Here is a 20542-nt window from a genome sequence, read left to right as displayed (position 1 = left end):
ATATCATGGAAACATTGTAAGATCACCATATGCTACATTAAGCTTATCAAAGCATTGATCGTATTTATTATTTAGTATATCACTTTTATACCAAATGCTAAATACTTGACTCTAATATTCAGTTTGAATTGTGAAAAATAGTCCATATGAGATAGAATTGGATACATCCTACAGACTATCTTATAAACACAGTAGCCTATTCCTACTAAAGATCTTTGGATTTGTTTTTTCCTCTCTTAAAAGCACTCATGACTACTTCGATATATTTTGTGTTCCTGTCTATTTAGATGCACACAGACATGCAACAAACATACATTCACACAGTTCCTTTATTCTCAGTTATTCTATAACCATCTTAAAGATATTTCTGAGAGCTGGAGAGGTGACTCAGTGGTTAAGAGCACTGGCTGCATTTGCAGAGGACTTGAGTTCAATCCTCACCACTCATACGGCAGTTCACAATCAATCACAACTCCAGTTCCAGGGGATCTGATGCCCTTATCTTATTACTAACAGAATCAGATATGCACATGGTACACATACATATATATGCAAGAAAAGACTCATGCACATAAAAATAAGGTAATTAATCTGTTCTTTAAAAGATAGTTCTTAATTGTCTTTATAAAACATATAGACAATTTGCTACACCTGAACCAAATTTAAATTTTTAACAATTATGTGATGCCCTCCCTGTGGATTTTGCCTTTAAATTTTGTTTGAAATCTGTAAAGCCTGAGAGTCCATGTGCAGCTTGCCCTGAGATCTGTGTCTCTTGAGTTATGTCTAGTTCTCAATTTCTTAAACATTTTGTGCCACAGCTCCTCAGAATGTTCTGCACAACAAATAATAGGTCTTGAATTTTCTAAACCATCCTGAGGTAGCAGTGAATTCCTTGGGTTTAGCCTGCTCTTTTGCTTTACATTCAACATCTAAGATCTGAGAGTGCTATACTTCTTAATCTGTACTTCTGTCTAAAGTTTTGGGAGTCTCTCCATATATGATAAAAGCATTTTTTCATTTTTTAAAAATTTGTGTATGTTTGCATACGTGAGTGCATGCGTGAGTGTGTGTGTGTGTGTGTGTGTGTGTGTGTGTGTGTGTGTGTGTGTGTGTATGATTGCAGGTACATGCATCTATGTCATTGTTTAAAGATCAGAGGACAATTTTGGACATCAATCTTGTTCTCAATTTCTTCCATTTGAGACAAGGTCTCGTGCAGCTTTGTCTCTGAATCATCTAGGCTAACCAGCTTGTGACCTTGAAACTCTTGTCTCTCCTGGAGATTACAGATGCACATACTTTGGGTTTAGGGCCTTACACTTGCACAGCAGTTGAATTTATATTGGCAGACATTTCGCCTTCTCTGATACAAGCTTTTCTTGACTGGTCTTCTTGCTTTCAAATAAGCAGAGGTTATCATAGGGTCCATCATTTTATTCCTCATTATCATGGCTTTGATACAATGTTACATGCTTAACCAGTGCACAAGCAGTATTATTGTAGACATATGTAGAGGCTAGATAACAATTCCAGGGCAGGCCACATGCCTAGGAGTATCTGGCCAGACAAAAATAAACTATATGGTATTTAATGGGATTTTTGTTTCTTTTTTCATTTTGTTTTGGCATTTTTTTATATTATTGGTTTCTCATTTGTTATGATTTTCTTCTTTTATTTGTAGAGAAAGAGAGAAAAAACATGAAATTGGGTGGGTGGGTAGGGAGTTGAGGAATATCTGGTAATTATAAGGGAAGTGGAAAACATGATCAAAATATAAGAAAAAATTAAATAAAAATTGGAGGGGACTAAACCTGCCTGTACTGAATCCACCAGGTTTAAATGTGTCCCCAGGGGTGTCTTGGTCCTGGAGGACATGGGAATGAGGGGAGGGGCTGAGGGGAAGGTGGGGGTGGGTGCGGCAGGGGGGAGGACAGGAGAACCCATGGCTGATGTATAAAATTAAAACACACAATAATAAAAAAAGGAAAATAAATGGAAGAATGGAAAAAAGTCTTAATTTAATTATATTTACAAATTCTCCCTTAACACATAAAGACACACATAGGGCTCCAGAAGCCACAACATAAGCATCTGTGAGACAGGTAGGAGAGAGATTTATTCAGTTTACCATATACCCTGGAACTATCTAATGAGGTTTCCAGGGAAATCCTGAGGTGTTTTAGTACATAATTAAAAATAAGTGAAATACTTTTAGACAACATTAAATACATAATAGGTGATCTAATATTAAAATACCACTTTATCTGTATTGACTTTCTACTGTACTGAGAAATGCCCAAAGTTATACTCATTTTCCTTTAATGCCCTAAAATAAATGATACAAAATATTTTTAAAGTTATTTAAAGCATTGAACACTAATAGATACACATATTTTGTTTTGTTTTTCAAAAGAGTGTAGCATGAAAGCCAAGGGAATTTCATGCTGAGCGGCCCATGTGTCTCCTCTGAGGTTTCCATGGTGTCAAAGGCATTGGTACATAACAAGAAATGTCAACTCAGTAATGGTCTCAGGTGTGATCCCTGTCCTTGCCATATGTTTTCATTTTCCATAAACAAAGTATTTGTCAAAGTGGGTGACAGCTACCACTAATCAAATTACTATGATAGTCTTCGGAATTTAATGAGAAAATCCCTTAGAACTCCCTCCAGCCCATTCAGCTGCATTTTTCTGGACATCTCTCCCTGTGGGTTTTTGACTCTCTCTCCCAAGGGATGCCAGAGGATGTCCCTCAGATTTCCAGCCTCATTTTCACACTCAACAAATTGGTGGGTACAACCTAGACAGCCAGATCTGAGTCATACCTTGCAATCATGTGGGAGGAGGTAACAGATTTGGGGATTTTATGAAGAAATATTAAAAATCCTAGCTGGGACATGGAGCTGTAAAGTAAAAAATGATGCTGTTGTCATAGCAATGCTTTGTCTTCCTGTTATTAGTATAGAGCCAATTATACACAGGTTGTGACATGGGCAGACCTTTGGTTTGTATGGCTATGCATGGGTATACACATCAAATTATCATCTTTCAATGAAAGTAAGTCAGTAGCAAATGTTTAGTCATCCTACAACTCTGCATTTCTATACCATTCAGTAGAGTCTCTTGTTCGGCTTGTTGAGTCTGACCTGCTTGATACTGAATTTTGTTCTGAAGATTATGACAGGGGAGACAGTGTGCTAGACAAATTTGTGCTCATTGTCTCTGCACCATGCCATGCCATGGACAATCTGAACTATTGTGCTGAAAGATGAAAGACCTTTTAGGTGAGGGTGCAGGCACCACAGGTAGCTAAGGACCAGAAGAATCATGTAATTTCTTCTGCATTTGCCAGAGTTTCAGGAAGGAGTGCAGCAGAGACCATAATGAGACCATACCTGAGATCAGAATGAGTTACCAAATACAGAATGTTGTTTGCTCCCTGCTTCTATGTATATACATTTGAAGGCTATTAAATTATTTCCAAATGTACACATGGAAAAAAATCAAATTTGGAGTCCTACACTTAAATTTGTTTTATTTCCATGAAGACAATGTTAATTAGTGGTTATATCATTGATTCTAGTTTGCTTGATGGAAACCATCTTTGTTTGTTTGTTTGTTTGTTTGTTTGTTTTGTTTTGTTCTTTCAAGACAAGGTTTCTCTGTTTAGCTTTGCACTTTTCCTGGATCTCACTCTGTAGACCAGACTGGTCTCAAATTCACAGAAATCAGACTGCCTCTGGCTTCTAAGTGCTGGGATTAAAGATGTGCAACACCACCGCCTGGCAGAAACCATCTTTCACAATCTCTATTTCTCCTGTGTATATTTGAAAATTATCTTCATGGTTTCTATAACCACGGACCCATGATAATTCAAGCTACATAAATTGTTCTGACCTTGTTAATAACATATTTACAAAATAGATTGCACACATATACTCTGTCCACTCATCAGCTCATCTGCACAGTACAGTACATATGGCCTTTTTCAAAGAATGACTTTATTAACTCACACAACATAGTCACTGTTTTGTTGCTTTTTAATTTACATTTTTCATCTAGAAAAACTCTAGAGCAGGGTTAAATCAGAATTTTCTCTTTCACATGTGCAAGCATGCACACACACATACACTCAAAAAACATTTTTTTAAATAAATGATTAGGAATAAAGTCAATGAGATAGGAAGTTTGATAATCTAAGTAATTCTTCAAGAAGAATTACAGTGCATAACTAGACTAGTTATGTGTCACAATAATGGCAGTGACTATCACATCACCATTATTGATATAAGATTTTATATACCAATCTTATCTCAATATTTTTACATTTATTTATTATTTATTGTGTGAGTGTGTGTGTGTGTGTGTGTGTGTGTGTGTGTGTGTGCGTGTGTGTGTGTGTATGTACATGTCCTGCATGGTACAAGTTGAGGTCATCAGAAAACTTGCTAGAATCAGACTCTTCCTCCCAGCATGTGGGGTCTGGAGGCAAGTCAGGTGGTCAGCTTTGGCCATAAGCACCATTATCCATCAAGCTATCTTGTGGCCTGGTTATTCTTCCTGTAGATATTGTTTTCATTTTTATCCACAGGGATCTCTTTCTACTTCATCCCTGAAATGATGATACAAAAATCAAGTAAGCAGCACAAACAAGTAAAGGAGCACTTCTGTATGTGCACAGAAGGGTTCAAAGGGCAATCTCAGGGCAAAGCAGGGCTACCCAGCAGGAACTGGGTAACTGATGGCTCACAATCTTTATGATTCAAAATCTGGGCACTGGTATGGAAAAGTCAGAAAAAAAATCTATTAAGTCCATTTTCTCTACCACATAATAGGCACCAAACTCATCAGCTATAAAATACTTTTGTTAAACAATTTTTATTCCTCTTGGTTTGGGAAAATTTTTAACTAGTTCATGAAAAAAAAATTCTTTGTATTTTGTGCTTGTGGAGTATACATAGAGACATATGTAGTCATAATTATAAATTAAAATATTTAAGATCTATTGATTTTCATAAAATCCATTCCTTCTCATCTTTCTCTTCTATTCAAACACTTTCTTTCCTGAAGTTTAATCTCTCTATATAATTACATGATATTATCCAAGAGATATTTTTGGTCATGACTTTATACAGTTCTATGAGATGTGTGTTCTTTGATACATATGTAGTATATACATATATAAAACTTTCCATGGTTATGTATTTATTTCTACACCTTATTTATACACATGTGCTATGTCTTAGTGTATTCCTCAAACTCCATGGAAACTTCTCTGAGAAGTGCCTTTTTTGCATAGTTTTAAATATGTGCATATTATCCTTGCAGGGGGATTTGCTGTTATTTAAATATTTTGCATCTGCACATTTCTGAAGTTTTCCAGGGTTTGCCACTGAAAGAATTATTGCAATAATCATGACTTGTGACCATTATACATCTATTTCTACTAAAACATTCCAGGATGTAGGCAATTTACAAAAGAACATATACATTTTTAATTTTAATAGATATTACTAATTTGCTTTCCTGAGGCTATAAAAGTGCCTTCATTGGATAGCAACTTGTGCATTCAATTTTTCCCAATTGAAACAATAAATAGAGATTTTACTATGTTCTTCACACTGGATAATAACATCTGGTAGCATAGAATACCTCAGAGTTTTTGTTTTCCACTTTTTCATACCAACTTTCAGCTAGATTATAGATTTAAGAAGAAAAATATTGTGATCCTTAAAAATTATATATTTTCAATGATACATTGAAAGAAAATACTGTATTAACTCCATGGAATTCTCCAATAAAATATTTGTCAAATGTTTCTTTTTATGGAGTTTTAAAAATTATTCCAATAAGATTTGTTTGCTGTATATATGAACATTCTTTCAAATATAGCATTGTTATTGTATGTATTGTTTCCAGTTCTATTTCTAGGAATAACTTGATATATTAGAGCTTTACTGTAGATTATAGTTATTACTGACCTTTAGCTAATATCATGGGGAAATACTATGTACAAGCAAAGTTTACTTTGTTCTATTTGTTAAACTAAGAAACAATAAATGCCCTAGCTGAATATATGTTCTTTTATCACTTTTTATATTAATTTTTATAATTTTATTATTTGATTATATTTACTTTGGAAAAAATGTAGAGAAAACATTAATTGCAAAGAAATTTTATGCAGTATGACTGTAACAAATACTTGTAGGTTTATGTATATTCCCTTCTTTCTCTACATTTACACACCATAAAAACACTCTCACAAAATGCTTGCATGAAAACATGATACATCTATTTAATTTTTCAATTTTTGAATTGTTTAGAATATTTTGCTATTATAGGTAGTAGCCTTCTTTACATTCTATTCTTGAAATGAATTGCTCTATTCCTAGAGTAACAAGGTGCATGAAGTATTGTCAAGCTTCTGATGCATTGTACCAAACTGCCCTTCAGAAAGATCCTGCCAATTTGTAATTATAAGGATAACCAGGCCGATTTCCATCTCATAGTCATTTGATAGCATCTTGGAAAACTGGATATTCTCTCCAATCGTCATTTCTCCAAACTTTTAGAAGTGATACTGCCTGGGTATCGTGCTTTGCTACCCCTGTGGTACAAGACTTCCCGATCTAACTGACCATTTGTTTTTCCTTGGGGTTCTGGAGGAGTCAATACCTTGAGTGAGTCTCTAATGGTGTACTGCCTTGGCAGCGTACCAACTGCTCTTCTTTCTAAGCAAAAGCATAAGGGCTAAATGTCTTTATCCTCTTTTTTATATAATAGAAATTTTTTATTATTATTATATTTGTGTTTTAATTTTACACATCAGCCATGGGTTCCCCTGTCCTCCCCCCTCTGGCCCCAACCGCCACCTTCCTCCCATCCCCTCCCCTCAATTCCCATCGGCTCCAGGGGGATTCATTTAAACCGGGTAGATTCAGAACAGGCAGGTCCAGTCCCATCCTTCCAGGCTGAGCAAAGTGTCCCTGTGTAAGCCCAAGGTTCCAAATATCCAACTCATGCACTAAGGACAGGTCCGGGTCCCACAGCCTGGATGCCTCCCAAACAGTTCAAAAACAGTTCAAGCTATTCAATTGTCTCACTTATCCAGAGGGCCTGCTCCAGCTGGGGGCTCCACAGCCTTTGGTTCATAATTCATGTGCTTCCATTCATTTGGCTATTTGTCCCTGTGCTTTTTCCAATCTTGGGCTCAACAATTCACGCTCTTACAGTCCTCCTCTTTCTCAACAATTGGACACCTGGAGCTCCATCTGGGGCCTGGCTGAGGATCTCTGCATCCACTTCCATCAGTTTGGATGAGAGTTCCAGCTCGACTATTAGGGTGTTTGGCCATCTGATCACCAGACTAGGTCAGATCAGGCTTCCTCTTGACCATTGCCAACAGTCTACAGAGGATGTATCATTGTGGATTTCAGGGAACCTCTCCAGCATTCTGCCTATTCCTGTTCTCATGTGGTCTTCATTTATCATGGTCTGTTATTCCTTGTTCTCTCTTTCTGTTCTTGATCCAGCTGGGATCTCCTGCTCCCCTAATCTTTCTTTCCCTCAAATCTTGCCCTTCATTACTCTCACTGTCGTCCAGGTTGTTCATGTAGATCTCATCCATTTCTCTGTCATTGGGTGATCCCTGTGTCTTTCCTAGGGTCCTGTTTTTCTAGTCAGCCTCCCTGGAGTTGTGTAGCAGTCTAGTCATCTTTGTTTTACATCTAGTATCCTACTATGAGTGAGTACATACCATGTTTGTCCTTCTGAGTCTGGGTTACCTCAATCAGGATGATTTTTTTTCTAGATCCATCCATTTGCCTTTAAACCTCATGCTGTCATTGGTTTTCTCTGCTGAGTAGTACTACATTCTGTATATGTACCATATTATCTTTATCCATTCTTCAGTTGAAGGGCATCTAGGTTGTTTCCAGGTTCTGGCTATTACAAACAAAGCTGATATGAACATAGCTGAGCAAATGCCCTTGTGGTATGATTGAGCATACCTTGGGTATATGCCCAAGAGTGCTATAACTGGGTCTTGGGGGAGATGGATTCCCAGTTTTCTAAGGAAGCTCCATATTGATTTCCAAAGTGGTTGTACAAGCTTGCATTCCCACCAGCAGTGGAGGAGAGTTCCCCTTGCTCCACATCCTCTCCAGCATAAGCTGTCTTCTGTGTTTTTGATCTTAGCCATTCTGACAGGTGTAAGGTAGTATCTCAGTGTCATTTTGATTTGCATTTCCCAGATAATTAGGGATGTTGAGCAATTCCTTAAATGTCTTTCAGCCATTTTAACTTCCTCTGTTGAGAATTCTCTGTTTAGATCTATAGCCCATTTCTTAATTGGACTGTTGGACATTTTGATGTCTAATATGTGGAGTTCTTTATATATTATGGATATCAGTCCTCTGTCAGATGTGGGGTTGGTGAAGACCTTTTCCCATTCTTTAGGGTGTTGCTTTGTCTTGTTGACCATGTCCTTTGCTCTGCAAAAGCTTCTCAGTTTCATGAGGTCCCATTGATTGTTTCTCTCAGTGTCTGTGATACTGGTGTTATATTTAGAAAGTCATCTCCGGTGCCAATGCATTCAAAAGTAATTCCTACTTTCTCTTCTACCAGTTTCAGAGTAACTAGATTTATGTTGAGGTCTTTGATCCACTTGGACTTATTTTTTGTGCACAGTGACAGATATGGATCTATTTGCAGCCTTCTACACACTGACATCCAGTTATGCCAGCACCATTTGTTGAAGATGCTTTCTTTTTCCATTGTACATTTTTGGCTTCTTTGTCAAAAATCATATGTTCATAGATTTGCGGGTTAATGTCACAGTCTTCAATTTGATTCCATTGGTCCCCATGTCAGTTTTTATGCCAGTACCAAGCTGTTTTTATTGCAGTAGCTCTATAGTAGTGCTTGAGGTTGGGGACTGTGATGCTTCCAGAGGTTGTTTTATTGTACAGGATTCTTTCGGCTATCCTGGGTGTTTTGTTTTTCCATATGAATTTGAGTATTATTCTTTCCAGATCTGTGAAGAATTGTGTGGTAATTTGATGGGGATTGCATTGAACCTGTAGATTGCTTTTGGTAAGATTGCCATTTTTACTATGTTAATCTTGCCTATCCATTTTCTGACATCTTCTTCAATTTCTTTTTTCAGGGACTTAAAGTTCTTGTCATATAGGTCCTTCACATGCTTAGTTAGCATAACCCCAAGGTATTTTATATCATTTGTGGCTATTGTAAAGGGTGATGTATCTCTGATTTCCTTCTCAGCCTGTTTGTCTATTGTGTATAGGAGGGCTACTGATTTTTTGAGTTGATCTTGTATCCTGCTATGTTGCTGAAGGTGTTTATAAGCTGTATCAGTTCCTTGGTTGAATTTTTGGGGCCACTCATGTATACTATCATATCATCTGCAAATAGGGAAAGCTTGACTTCTCCCTTTCCAATTTGTATCCCCTTAATCTCCTTATATTGTCTTATAGCTCTGGCTAGAACTTCAAGTACTATATTGAATAAGTATGGGGAGAGGGGACAGCCTAGCCTTGTTCCTGATTTTAGTGGTTTTGCTTTGAGTTTCTCTCCATTTAATTTGATGTTGGCTGTTGGCGTGCTGTAGATTGCCTTTATTATGTTTAGGTATGTTCCCTGTATTCCTGTTCGCTCCAAGACCTTTATCATGAAGGGGTGTTGGATTTTGTCAAATGCCTTTTCTGCATCTAGTGAGATGTTCATGTGTTTTTTTTCTTTGAGTTTGTTTATATTACATTGACAGACTTTCATATGTTGAACCACCCTTGCATACCTGGGATGAAGCCTACTTGATCATGGTGGATAATTGTTTTGATGTGTTCTTGGAGTCTGTTTGCCAGTATTTTATTGAGTATTTTTGCATCAATGTTCATGAGGGAGATCAGCCTATAGTTCTCTTTCTTTGTGGCATCTTCTTTTGGTTTAGGAATCAGGGTAATTGTAGCCTCATAGAAGGAGTTTGGTAATATACCTTCTGCTTCTATTGTATAGAAATATTTAAAGAGTATTGGTATTAAGTCTTCTTTGAAGATCTGGTAGAATTCTGCAGTGAAACCATCTGGTCCTGGGCTTTTTTTTGGTTGGGAGACTTTCAATGACTGATTCTATTTCCTTAGTGGTTATTGGACTATTTTAATGGTTTATCTGGTCTTGATTTAACTTAGGTATGTGGTACCTATCCAGAAAATTATCCATTTCTTTTAGATTTTCCAGTTTTGTAGAGTAGAGGTGTTTGAAGTATGACCTGATGATTCTCTGGATTTCCTCATTGTCTGTTGTTATGTCCCCCTTTTCATTTCTGATTTTGTTAATTGGGATGCTCTCTCTCTGTCTTTTGGTTAGTTGGCATAAGGGCTTGTCTATCTTGTTGATCTTCTGAAAGAACCAACTCTTTGTTTCATTAATCCTTTGTATTGTTCCCTTTACTTCTATTTTATTGATTTCAGCTCTCAAGTTGATAATTTCCTGGCATTTGTTCTTCTTGGGAGACTTTGCTTCTTCCTGTTCAAGGGTTTTCAGGTGTGCTGTCAAGTCACAAGCATGAGATTTCTCCAGCTTCTTTATGTGGGCATTTAGTGCTATGAATTTCCGTCTTAGCATTGCTTTCATAATGTCCCATAAGTTTGGGTATGTGGTGTATTCATTTTCATTGATCTCTAGGAAGTCTTTAAGTTCTTTCTTTATTTCTTCCTTAACCCATTGGTGATCCAGTTGAACATTATTCAGTTTCCATGAGATTGTAGCATTTCTGTAGTTTTTTGTGTTGTTGAAATCTGACTTCAACCATGGTGGTCCGATAGAACACAGGAAGTTATTCCAATTGTTTTGTATCTGTTGAGATTTGCTTTGTGGCCAAGTATGTGGTCGATTTTAGAGAAGGTTCCATGGTGTGCTGAGAAGAAGATATATTCTTTTTTTGGTGGGTGGTGGTGGAACGTTCTGTAGATATCGATTAAGTCCATTTGAGCCATAACATTGGTTAAGACCATTATGTCTCTGTTAAGTTTCAATTTGGCCGATCTGTCCAGAGGTGAAAGTGGTCCAGAGCTTGAAGTCTCCCACTATGAATCTGTGGGGTTTTATATATGATTTAAGCTCTAGTAATGTTTCTTTTACATATGTGGGTGCCCTTGTGTTTGGGACATAAATGTTCGGAATTGAGACTTCATCTTGGTGGATCTTTCCTGTGATGAGTATGTAATGTCCTTCATCATCTCTTTTGATTGATTTTAGTTTGAAGTCTATTTTGCTGGATATTAGGATGGCTACACCAGCTTTCTTCTTAAGACCATTTGATTGGAAAGTCTTTTCCCAGCCTTTTATTCTTAGGAGGTGTCTGTCTTTGAATTTGAGGTATGTTTCTTGTATGCAGCAGAAAGATGGGTCATGTTTTCATATCCATTCTGTTAGTCTGTGTCTTTTTATAGGAGAATTAAGTCCATTGATATTAAGGGATATTAATGACCAGTGATTGTTCATTCCTGTTACTATTTTTATTTTTTGGTGGTAGTGTGTGTGTACTTCTCTTCTTTTGGGTTTACTGCTGTGGTGTTATCTATTGCCTGTGTTTTCATGGGTGTATCTGCCTTCCTTAGGTTGGAATTTTCCTTCTAGTGCTTTCTGTAGGGCTGGGTTTGTGGATAAGTATTGTTTAAATCTGGTTTTGTCTTGGAAGGTCTTGTTCACTCCATCTATGATGATTGAATGTTTTGTTGGGTATATTAGTCTAGGCTGTCATCCATGGTTTCTTAGTGTCTGCATTATATCTGTCCAGGTCCTTCTGGCTTTCAAAGTCTCCATTGAGAAATTGGGTGTTATTCTGATGGGTTTGCCTTTATAAGTCACTTGGCCTTTTTCCTTTTCTGCCCTTAATATTCTTTCTTTATTCTGTATGTTTAGTTGTTTAATTATTATGTGGCGAGGGAACTTTTTGTGGTGGTTTAGTCTCTTTGGTGTTCTATAGGCTTCTTTTATCTTCATAGCCATTTTGTTCTTTAAGGTGGGAAAGTTTTCTTCAGTGATCTTATTAAATATATTTTCTGTGCCTTTGAGTTGGTATTTTTCTCCTTCCTCTATCCCTATTATTTGTAGGTTTGGTCTTTTCATGGTGTCCCAAATTTCTTGGACATTTTGGGTCATGACTTTGTTGGTTTTAGTGTTTTCTTTGACTGATGAATCTATTTCTTCTACCATATCTTCAACACCAGAGATCTTCTCTTCCATCTCTTGCATTCTGTTGGTTATACTTGCATCTGAAGTTCCTGTTTGTTTACTCAGATTTTCTATTTCCAACATTCCTTCTGCTAGTGTCTTCTTCATTTTTTCTATTTCCCTCTTCAGGTCTTGGACTGTTTCCCTTGCTTTTTCATGGTTTTCTTTCAGGGACTTATTGTTTTCTTCTGCTTTAATTGTCCTTTCCTCTAGTTTTTTATAGCTTTCTTCCCATTTTTTTTGTTTGTCTGTTCCTCCACTTTATTTTTGATTTATTCTATATAAGGCTCTAGCTTCTTCATGATGTTACTTATAAGGTTGTTTTCTTCTTCTTCTTCCATTCCGTGATGTTCAGGTCTAGCTTTTGGCGAAGGGCTATGTTCTGGTGATGTTGTATTGCTCTTTATTTTGTTGTATGTACTTCTGCCTTGACGTCTGCCCATCTCCTCATGGGTTCGTTCTTGGTCTTGCAAGTGTACTTGGTCCAGACAGAGCTGACAGATTTAGGGAGCCTCCCTCTGGTCCAGATGGAAGCTCTGGGCCTGATGGGAGCTGTGGTCCAGATGAGAGTGCTGGCTGGATAGGAGCTGGGGGGCTGGACTCTGAGTCTCAGGAAGTCCCTGGGATCTCCTTATCTTGTCCAGATGGGAGCTCCTCTTGTCCAGATGGGAGTTCTGGGATAGGATGGAATGCTGGACACTGGTCTCTAAGTCTCTGGAAGTGGATGGGGTCTCCAGCAGATGGGTGTGGGGGCAAGGTGTTGAGGTTGTAGTGTCCACCAGAGGGTCTCTCTGGTCCAGATGAGAGTTCCAGGGTAGATGGGAGCTGGGGGCTTGTCTCTGAGTCTCAGAAAGTGGCTGGGGTCTTGGGTAAATGGGTGTGGAGGCAGGGTGTGGAGACTGCAGGGTCTGCCTGCAGTCTTGGAAAAAGGGAGCCTTCCCACAGGGCCTGCCGATTGGCTGGAAACTGGGGCCAAGTTGGCCAGGTCTTTCCAGGATGGTGCCCATGGGTGGCACCCAGGGGCAGTTGCCTCCCTCTTGTGTTTTTTAAAGTCAAGTAAATTCCCCAAACAACTAAAAAGAAAATGCCCTTTTATGGAAGTCATGCTATTTTAATGTCTTACTTGAGAAACAGAAAACTAGACCATGTTCTTTATTAGTTTATGGAGATTCTGACCATATTTGACCCTATTTGAAGCATGGTAATGAGAATTAAACTTTTGGCTTTATTGACATTTACTTTCATGCTCTTAAAAATTCCATCCATTGATACTGCTTCTTCATGTTCCACCCAACTATCATAACTGCTTGCCATGACAATTTTTATATAACAAATCACAGCATCCTTAACAAGCATGGCCTCTGGAACCATGGTCATACTGACAACATCTAAGTGCCAGATGCATACTTTAAAGTTTTCTGCCCAGAGCTGAAATGAGGCCATTCAATTGTGGCCATGGTCCCCATTGAAAGGCATCAGTCCTAGCTTCTTATTGTTTCTATGAGGACCTCTCTTGTTTGGGAGCAAAACAGTTCAGCCATTTGGTATGGCATATTCCTCTTATACTGATCAATGATGACAATGTCATTAGGCAAGATTCCCTCTGTTAAGGGCCAACAAGCTGTTGTCATTATGACACAAAGCCCAGATGTTCTTCTGGTAGTTCACTTTTGAAGGCATGATGGTGTGTCTTACAAGAAATACACAATCAACATTGTTTTCTTCCTCCAAATTAAGGTACCAGATGTCTTGCTAAGTAGAGTCTCCACATATTTTTCAGTTCTTCCTTCTAAAATTTCTGGATCCTCCAAGGCAGTTCCACAAATTATCATTACTGACACGTAAGTTTAAAATTTCATGTGGGATTAATGAGTTATGGTTGCTGGGGATGTCTTTCTGTATGCTGTGAATGTGTGTTGCTCTGATTTGGTTGATAAATAAAATTCTGATTGGCCAGTAGCCAGGCAGGAAGTATAATATAGGCAGGATAAGCAGAGAGAAATATTCTGGGAACCGGAAGGAGTCGCCACCCAGACACAGAGAAAGCAAGATGTGAAGGCAGAATAGAGAAAAGGTACCAAGCCACATGGCTAATCATAACTAAGAATTATGGGTTAATTTAAGTGTAAGAGCTAGTCAATAGTTAACCTGAGCTAATGGCTGAAGTTTTAACTAATATAAGCCTTTCCTCTGTGTGTTTACTTGGTTCTAAGCAGCTGCAGGGAACTGGGCAGGACCAGGATAACTTCAGCTACATATGATCAAGTCTACACCCACTGCCTCATCTCCAACTTTTCCTGTATCCCCAGGGCCCCCTTTCCCCTCCCACATTCATGGCCTCTGGTTTTAACCTGCTAAGTTCACTTAGTGAAGCCAATATGTACCTGGGTACAGGAACATCCACTGGTGCATGGGCAACTAGCCTATCAAGAGTCATATCTCTGAGAAAAACCTGATACCCCCACTTCCCCAGCAGCTGTCAATGACTTCTCAAGTCAGTATAGGACTCTGTGAGCCCCTTGCCAACCATGTTGGTTTTGTGTGTGTGTGTGTGTGTGTGTGTGTGTGTGTGTGTGTGTGTTTGTGTGTGTGTGTGTGTCTTTCTTGATCTTATGTAATTCTTCTACATGTAATCATAGGGGCTGTGAGTTCATCTGTGCAATTCTGCTCTTTTGACCAGCAAGTGCTGTTTTTCTGCAGAATTCCATGACCTCTGGCTCATAGAATGTGTCTTCCTCTTCATCAATCATCCCCAAGCATTGGGTGTGATCCAGGTGTCCGAACTAGGTCTGAGCCCTTCACAATCTCTTATTTTCTTATTGTTGATCAGCTTCTGGTCCATTCATTAATTGTCCTACACACATATTTATTGAGAATTGAGAGTTGTACCAAATGATGGTTTGGGGGAGGGCAGCTTAATATTATTTCCATTCTGTAGAATAGTAGCCAGTTCTCTGTTAAGGCCTGTGACCTACCCAGAGACAGGTTATTAGCCTAGCTAACAGTACTGGTAATAAATGTTGTCTTTTCAAGTGTGCTTTAAATCTAGGCCCAAAGTGGATGGTTCATCACACAACATTTGTGCAATTATTGCTCTAGTAGACATGTCTTGTCAGGCCCATTGTTTATTTAGTCCCCATGGTGCACAGCTGGGTAAGACTATTGATTGCTTTTATCTTTCTGGAGCGTGCATAACACTTTCCAACACTGTAGAAGTTATTGTTGGTGTTGAAGTTTCCAGGTCAATAACAGCTTAATTTGGCCAAGTCCAGTGAGTGACTCAAGTATGTGGTCTTCAGGAACGGACTATTAGTCTTAAGTTCTAGAGGGTAAACAAGAGCATTGATAACAGTTTGTGCTGTTTTGGGGTCTATGGAACCCAACTGACCAATAACTTGAAGATATTAGCCATACCTATCCATTGGATTTTTGTTTGATATTCTATGACACTTGAGAAAGGAGCTGCCCCTGCATATAACTTCATTTAAACTCTTACACACACACACACACACACACACACACACACACACATCTAAAATCATAGGATTCTATATTGCCTTTTTAAAGATCTTTACTAGTAGATACCTGTCTCTAAATCCTTTCCCCTACCACCTTGCCTTCCCATCTATTGTCTCACTGAATCGCTCCAGTCATATTATTCATCTTTTCTCCCTTCTCTTCACCTTCATTCTACTATTACCTCCTGAAATCCCCACAAAGACTCACTTCTAGTTTCCTAATTTCTGCAGGTACTCATATTTAAACATACATATATAAAGATTCAAAGATATAATTGCCACTAAGAATGATTATTTCCAGGTCCATACTTTATATAGTTTCATTTTCTTTTTAGATTAATAAAATTCCATGTATATAGGTACCATATTTTCATTATTGGTTAAGTTACTGAACATCTGGGCTCTTTATATGTCCTGTCGTTTGTGAACAGAACAGCAATGAATAGGATTAGCAAGTGTCTCCATAGTAAGATATAGAGTCTTTTGGGTATATGCCCAAGAGTAGTAGAGACGAATCTTGAGGTAGATCTATTCTTTGCTCTTTAGGAAACTCTATGGTGATACCCATAGTAAATGCTCAGTAGGCATATGTGTTCTCCTTTCTTTCCATCCATCCCAGCATATCTTAGCTGATATTTAACTGCATCTCAAAAAAGAAAAATGGAATACAACAGGGTTTTAGCATCTGGAATTTGTATCTTTTAAAGACATATATTTTATAGATTGAAAATTATTTCAGACTGAAACATGAGCTTGACATAATAACTTCAGGGGGTAAACTTATAAGATGAAGTCTAAAACAAGCATTGGTGAACAGACTATTAATTTGATAAATCAGGTGTTTTAGTTAATTTACATTTTAGCTTCAGAGCACAAACACTTTATAGAGTCTAATCATAAGATTTATTTTTGTAATACATAACATAATAATAAGAAAGTGCCTTGATTTGTGTATATATGTATGCATATATGTATATGTATATATGTGTGTGTGATTCATTTAATTTTTAAAATCTGAGTGTGCATTTGTGTATGTGTATGCATGTGCATATGTGCTTGTGTACAAATGCACATGCATGTGAGTGTAGATGCCAAAGGAGGCCAAAATTAGCTTTTAGATCCCCTGTGGCTGGAGTTTCACCCCCAACCACCTCTGGTTCTGGGAACTAAACTAAGGTCACCTGCAAGAGCAACAATCTCTTTCAATCACTGAGTCTCCTCTAAAGTTCTTGGTATGGATAGTCTATTTTGAAATTTTTCTTTTGTTCATTTTTGAGATAACTCTTTAATTGCAACATATCTCTCTTTCTTTTCCTCCACCTAAAACCTTTCTTTCACAGACCCCATCTCACTCTCTTTCAAACCCATGTCCTCTTTTTACATTGTTTTTGTGTGCATAAATGTACTTGTGTGTATGTCTGGGTGTATTCCTAAATATAGCCTGTTGATTCCATAATGACGTTGCTTGTATGTATATTTTCAGTGCTGATTATTTGGTACTGGACAGTGGGCTGAAGAGTGTCTCCTCTCCCATTTCCAGCTTTCATCAGTTGCCTGTAGTTCTTTGAGTAAGACAGAAGTCTGGCGGGCTTTACCTCCTCTACTTTGGCATGTCCATTGGTGTTAACCTTGTTCAGCTCATATTTGGTTTGGGCAGTCATGTTAGTGAGACTTTGTACGTGTAAGTCCTGTTGTTACAAGGAGACATAATCTCATAGCAAACTCCTTACAATCTTTCTGGCTCTTACAATCTTCCTGCCCATTCTCTGCAGTGTCCCCTGATCTTAGGTATAGGAGTGTTTGCAGATCTCTCCACTGTGACGAGTCTCCCCAGTTCTGCATTTTGAATGGTTGTAGTGTGAAAACTTTCAATCACCTGCAGACAACTGTGTCACTTTAAGTTCTTAGCATTTTTAGTCACTATATAAGTCCTCGATGAAGAAGACATTGTAGTTTCAGTCTCCACTGGTTTGCTCTGATGTGGGTATAGGAACCAGCTTTGCAGTGGGCTTTTTCCTACTGTAAGATTGCTTTTTGCTCTGTTTATTTGAAGGATTTTGTGAAAGAATAATGTCTGAACAGCAGATTTTGAGAACTAAAATAGAACAGGCACACATTATAGCATATTAAAAAACAAACAAAAATATGCAATTTGAACTTTGTATTCACATTTTAATAGGCCTAAGAGCACAAAAAGTCAATAATATCCACCCCTGCAAATTTAACCACAATGAAAAAGTTGTTTATATTCTCACACAGTGTGGTCTAAAATCAAAATATGGTTAGAAAATGTATAGACATCTTAAAGAAGTGTTTAAACAACATGTTAAATATTTAGATTTAATGAAGAATATTTGCAAAGGCAAGAAAGTAAGCATGAAAGAAAAAATGTAAATGGAAGCAGACTACAGCATAGTACAATCAGTACCACTTATCATCTAGAACTCGGATTCCAGATGCTGAATAAAAACCTTGCATGCCTCACCTTGAAGTGGGGGGGCGTGTTAGTTATTGGCTACACCCTTGAAATATTTGACCAATAGCTTTTGGGTGACCTGACTCAAGGTCTCTAGAAAAGGTATTCTGTCAAGGTTTGAATTTATTTACTTGTAAGACTAAGTCTCAGCATCCTGGAGAGCTGACTTCACTCATTTTAGATGTCCACAACTCCTAGAATCTTCCTTGTTGAAGTTCAAGAGGACATATTTTCTTTGCTTCATCTAGGGAATAGATTCTCTCATGTTAGAATCAGAACACTGTAAGTGGAGCAGCCTCCTGAGGTATCAACACAATTCCTGTTAACCACTGTGTTCAATGATGCTGTGGGGGCAAGAACTGCTTTATTAAATGAGGATGCGGAAAACCTTTGGAGACTCTTGACTAACAAAATACATCGTCATTATTTGTGATTGACATGAGAAATGAAACCTACTCAGCCAGGAGTGTAACTTCAATTTGGTACAGTAATTTTATTTGTATAGTTTGTTTATTTTTATGTGTATAAGTGGTTTGCCAGTATGCAAGTGCATGCCTAGCGCTTGGAGGCCAGAAGAGAGACCACTGGATCCCCTGATGCTAGAGTTATAGAAGGTCATCTCTCAGCCATCTTTCATTGCTTCTGTCTTAATTTTGCATTCTCCCTTAGTTTCCCGATTCCCACCCCCTTGTATTATTGTCCTCTGTCTGTCTTACTTCTGGTTCTAACCCAGTATGCTCCTTTCATTCAATTCTTTTTTTCCTGACTACTTAAATTGTACTTTCCTAAGTGTGCTTTTTTCATTCCCATGTCAAAAAATATAACTAAATCAACATCAGAGTGGAAGGATTTGTGTGGGGGAGTTCACAGTTTCCAAGTCATAGTCCTGGTTGTTTAAAGAAAAGAAGAGCATCTTGATCCATAGCTGAATGAGAACATGGTGGTAGTTTGTTCATGTGGAGTAGACTGGAAAGCAGAGGTTAAGTCTGGAACTAGGGGTAGATATAACCAGAGTAGGCCCATCAATAAGATCCAAATCCTAAAGCCTAGTCATAGACAGTGTCACAGCCATTAGGTAGAGGTGCTGAGTTTGTAAACCATGAACCTAAGTGGAGATACTTTATGTTCAAATCATGGCTCCAATCTCCTGGACCTTATGTTTCTATGCCTGCTCATTCTTTTAGCAGTTGTATTCAATCTCATAGTGTTACCAACAGCTCTGACAATTCCTGATTTTTTCAACAGCTAGATTTTACTGAAGCTATCAAGAGGCAAATATCCTTGTCTTTTTTAGTACCAACATTTATATATCTAATATAAAAACTCAAAACTCACTTGTCATAAACTGTCAAAACTCTCCCAGAGAAAAACATGCTTCTCTTATTTTTTCAATGACAGCTTTACTATTTTTCACTTAAATAAAAAGCTGTAGAATTAATATTTACTCAGAGACAGACTGGAAGAAATTCTTTTAAGATCATTCATGTGATTCAAATATACTTAGACTGTATGAAGACCTAAATTTCAGAGAAGAAAGCATAATTTGTGAAACTTAAATGATCTGGATTGAAATGACTGTTCAAGAAATATCAATGAACAATCATTAAACAGCTGAAATAAAACTAGACATGCAAGATATGAAAAGAAGAAAAAAACCCAATCATTGATGTAATAATGAACAGTAGGGCAAGGTACTCTTGTGCTATGCTCATGAGAACATGAATAGCAATAGTCATTTACAATAAGAAACTGTTGCTGAATGATTCACCAATTCTATTCTTAGATATGTATACAGGAGCTGTAGTGGATAGCCATCCCAGCATTGGCCTGGAAGTTCCAACCCCCATTGGGGTTTCGGTAATGGTCATGCCCACAAGGCAGGGCAGAGGAGGAAGCGGAAGACCGAGGATCAAGAGGAGGTCTCTCTTTTGGTTCCAGGACCCTGGACGCACCCTGGACACAGGAGGTAGACCAAGCAGAGTTCTCCAGAGAACAACGCTGGACTGCGCTATACCTTTGCCAGACCCTGCAACCTATCCCTTCATTTGTAAGTTACCCACAAAATAAACATTCCTTTTAACTTCATGGAATGGCCTTAATATTTTCACCAATAAAGAGCTCATAACTTATACCTTCATAGCAGTCAAAATTTGGAAAGTACCAAGATATCCTCCATGGGGTGAAAAACTATAAAGACAGTGCTATATGGATTCCTTCTGTTCATTCGTTCAGCAACAAGGTTCTTCAAAACCTACAGAACTCCACAGAACCTGTAGGGTCTGTAGCATGCACAT

The 20542-nt window shown here is 38.0% G+C and overlaps 1 pseudogene; it reads right to left on the bottom strand.

Moving 5' to 3' along the window:
- The window catches only part of LOC118597770, a 32888-nt pseudogene extending 18802 nt beyond the window's left edge, over window positions 1–14086 (bottom strand).
- Between the last annotated feature and the right edge of the window lie 6456 nt (window positions 14087–20542).

This window comes from Onychomys torridus, chromosome 17 (genome assembly GCF_903995425.1).
Source record: "Onychomys torridus chromosome 17, mOncTor1.1, whole genome shotgun sequence".
In the NCBI taxonomy this organism is placed as follows: domain Eukaryota; kingdom Metazoa; phylum Chordata; class Mammalia; order Rodentia; family Cricetidae; genus Onychomys; species Onychomys torridus.
This window is presented reverse-complemented; position numbering and strand designations above follow the sequence as displayed.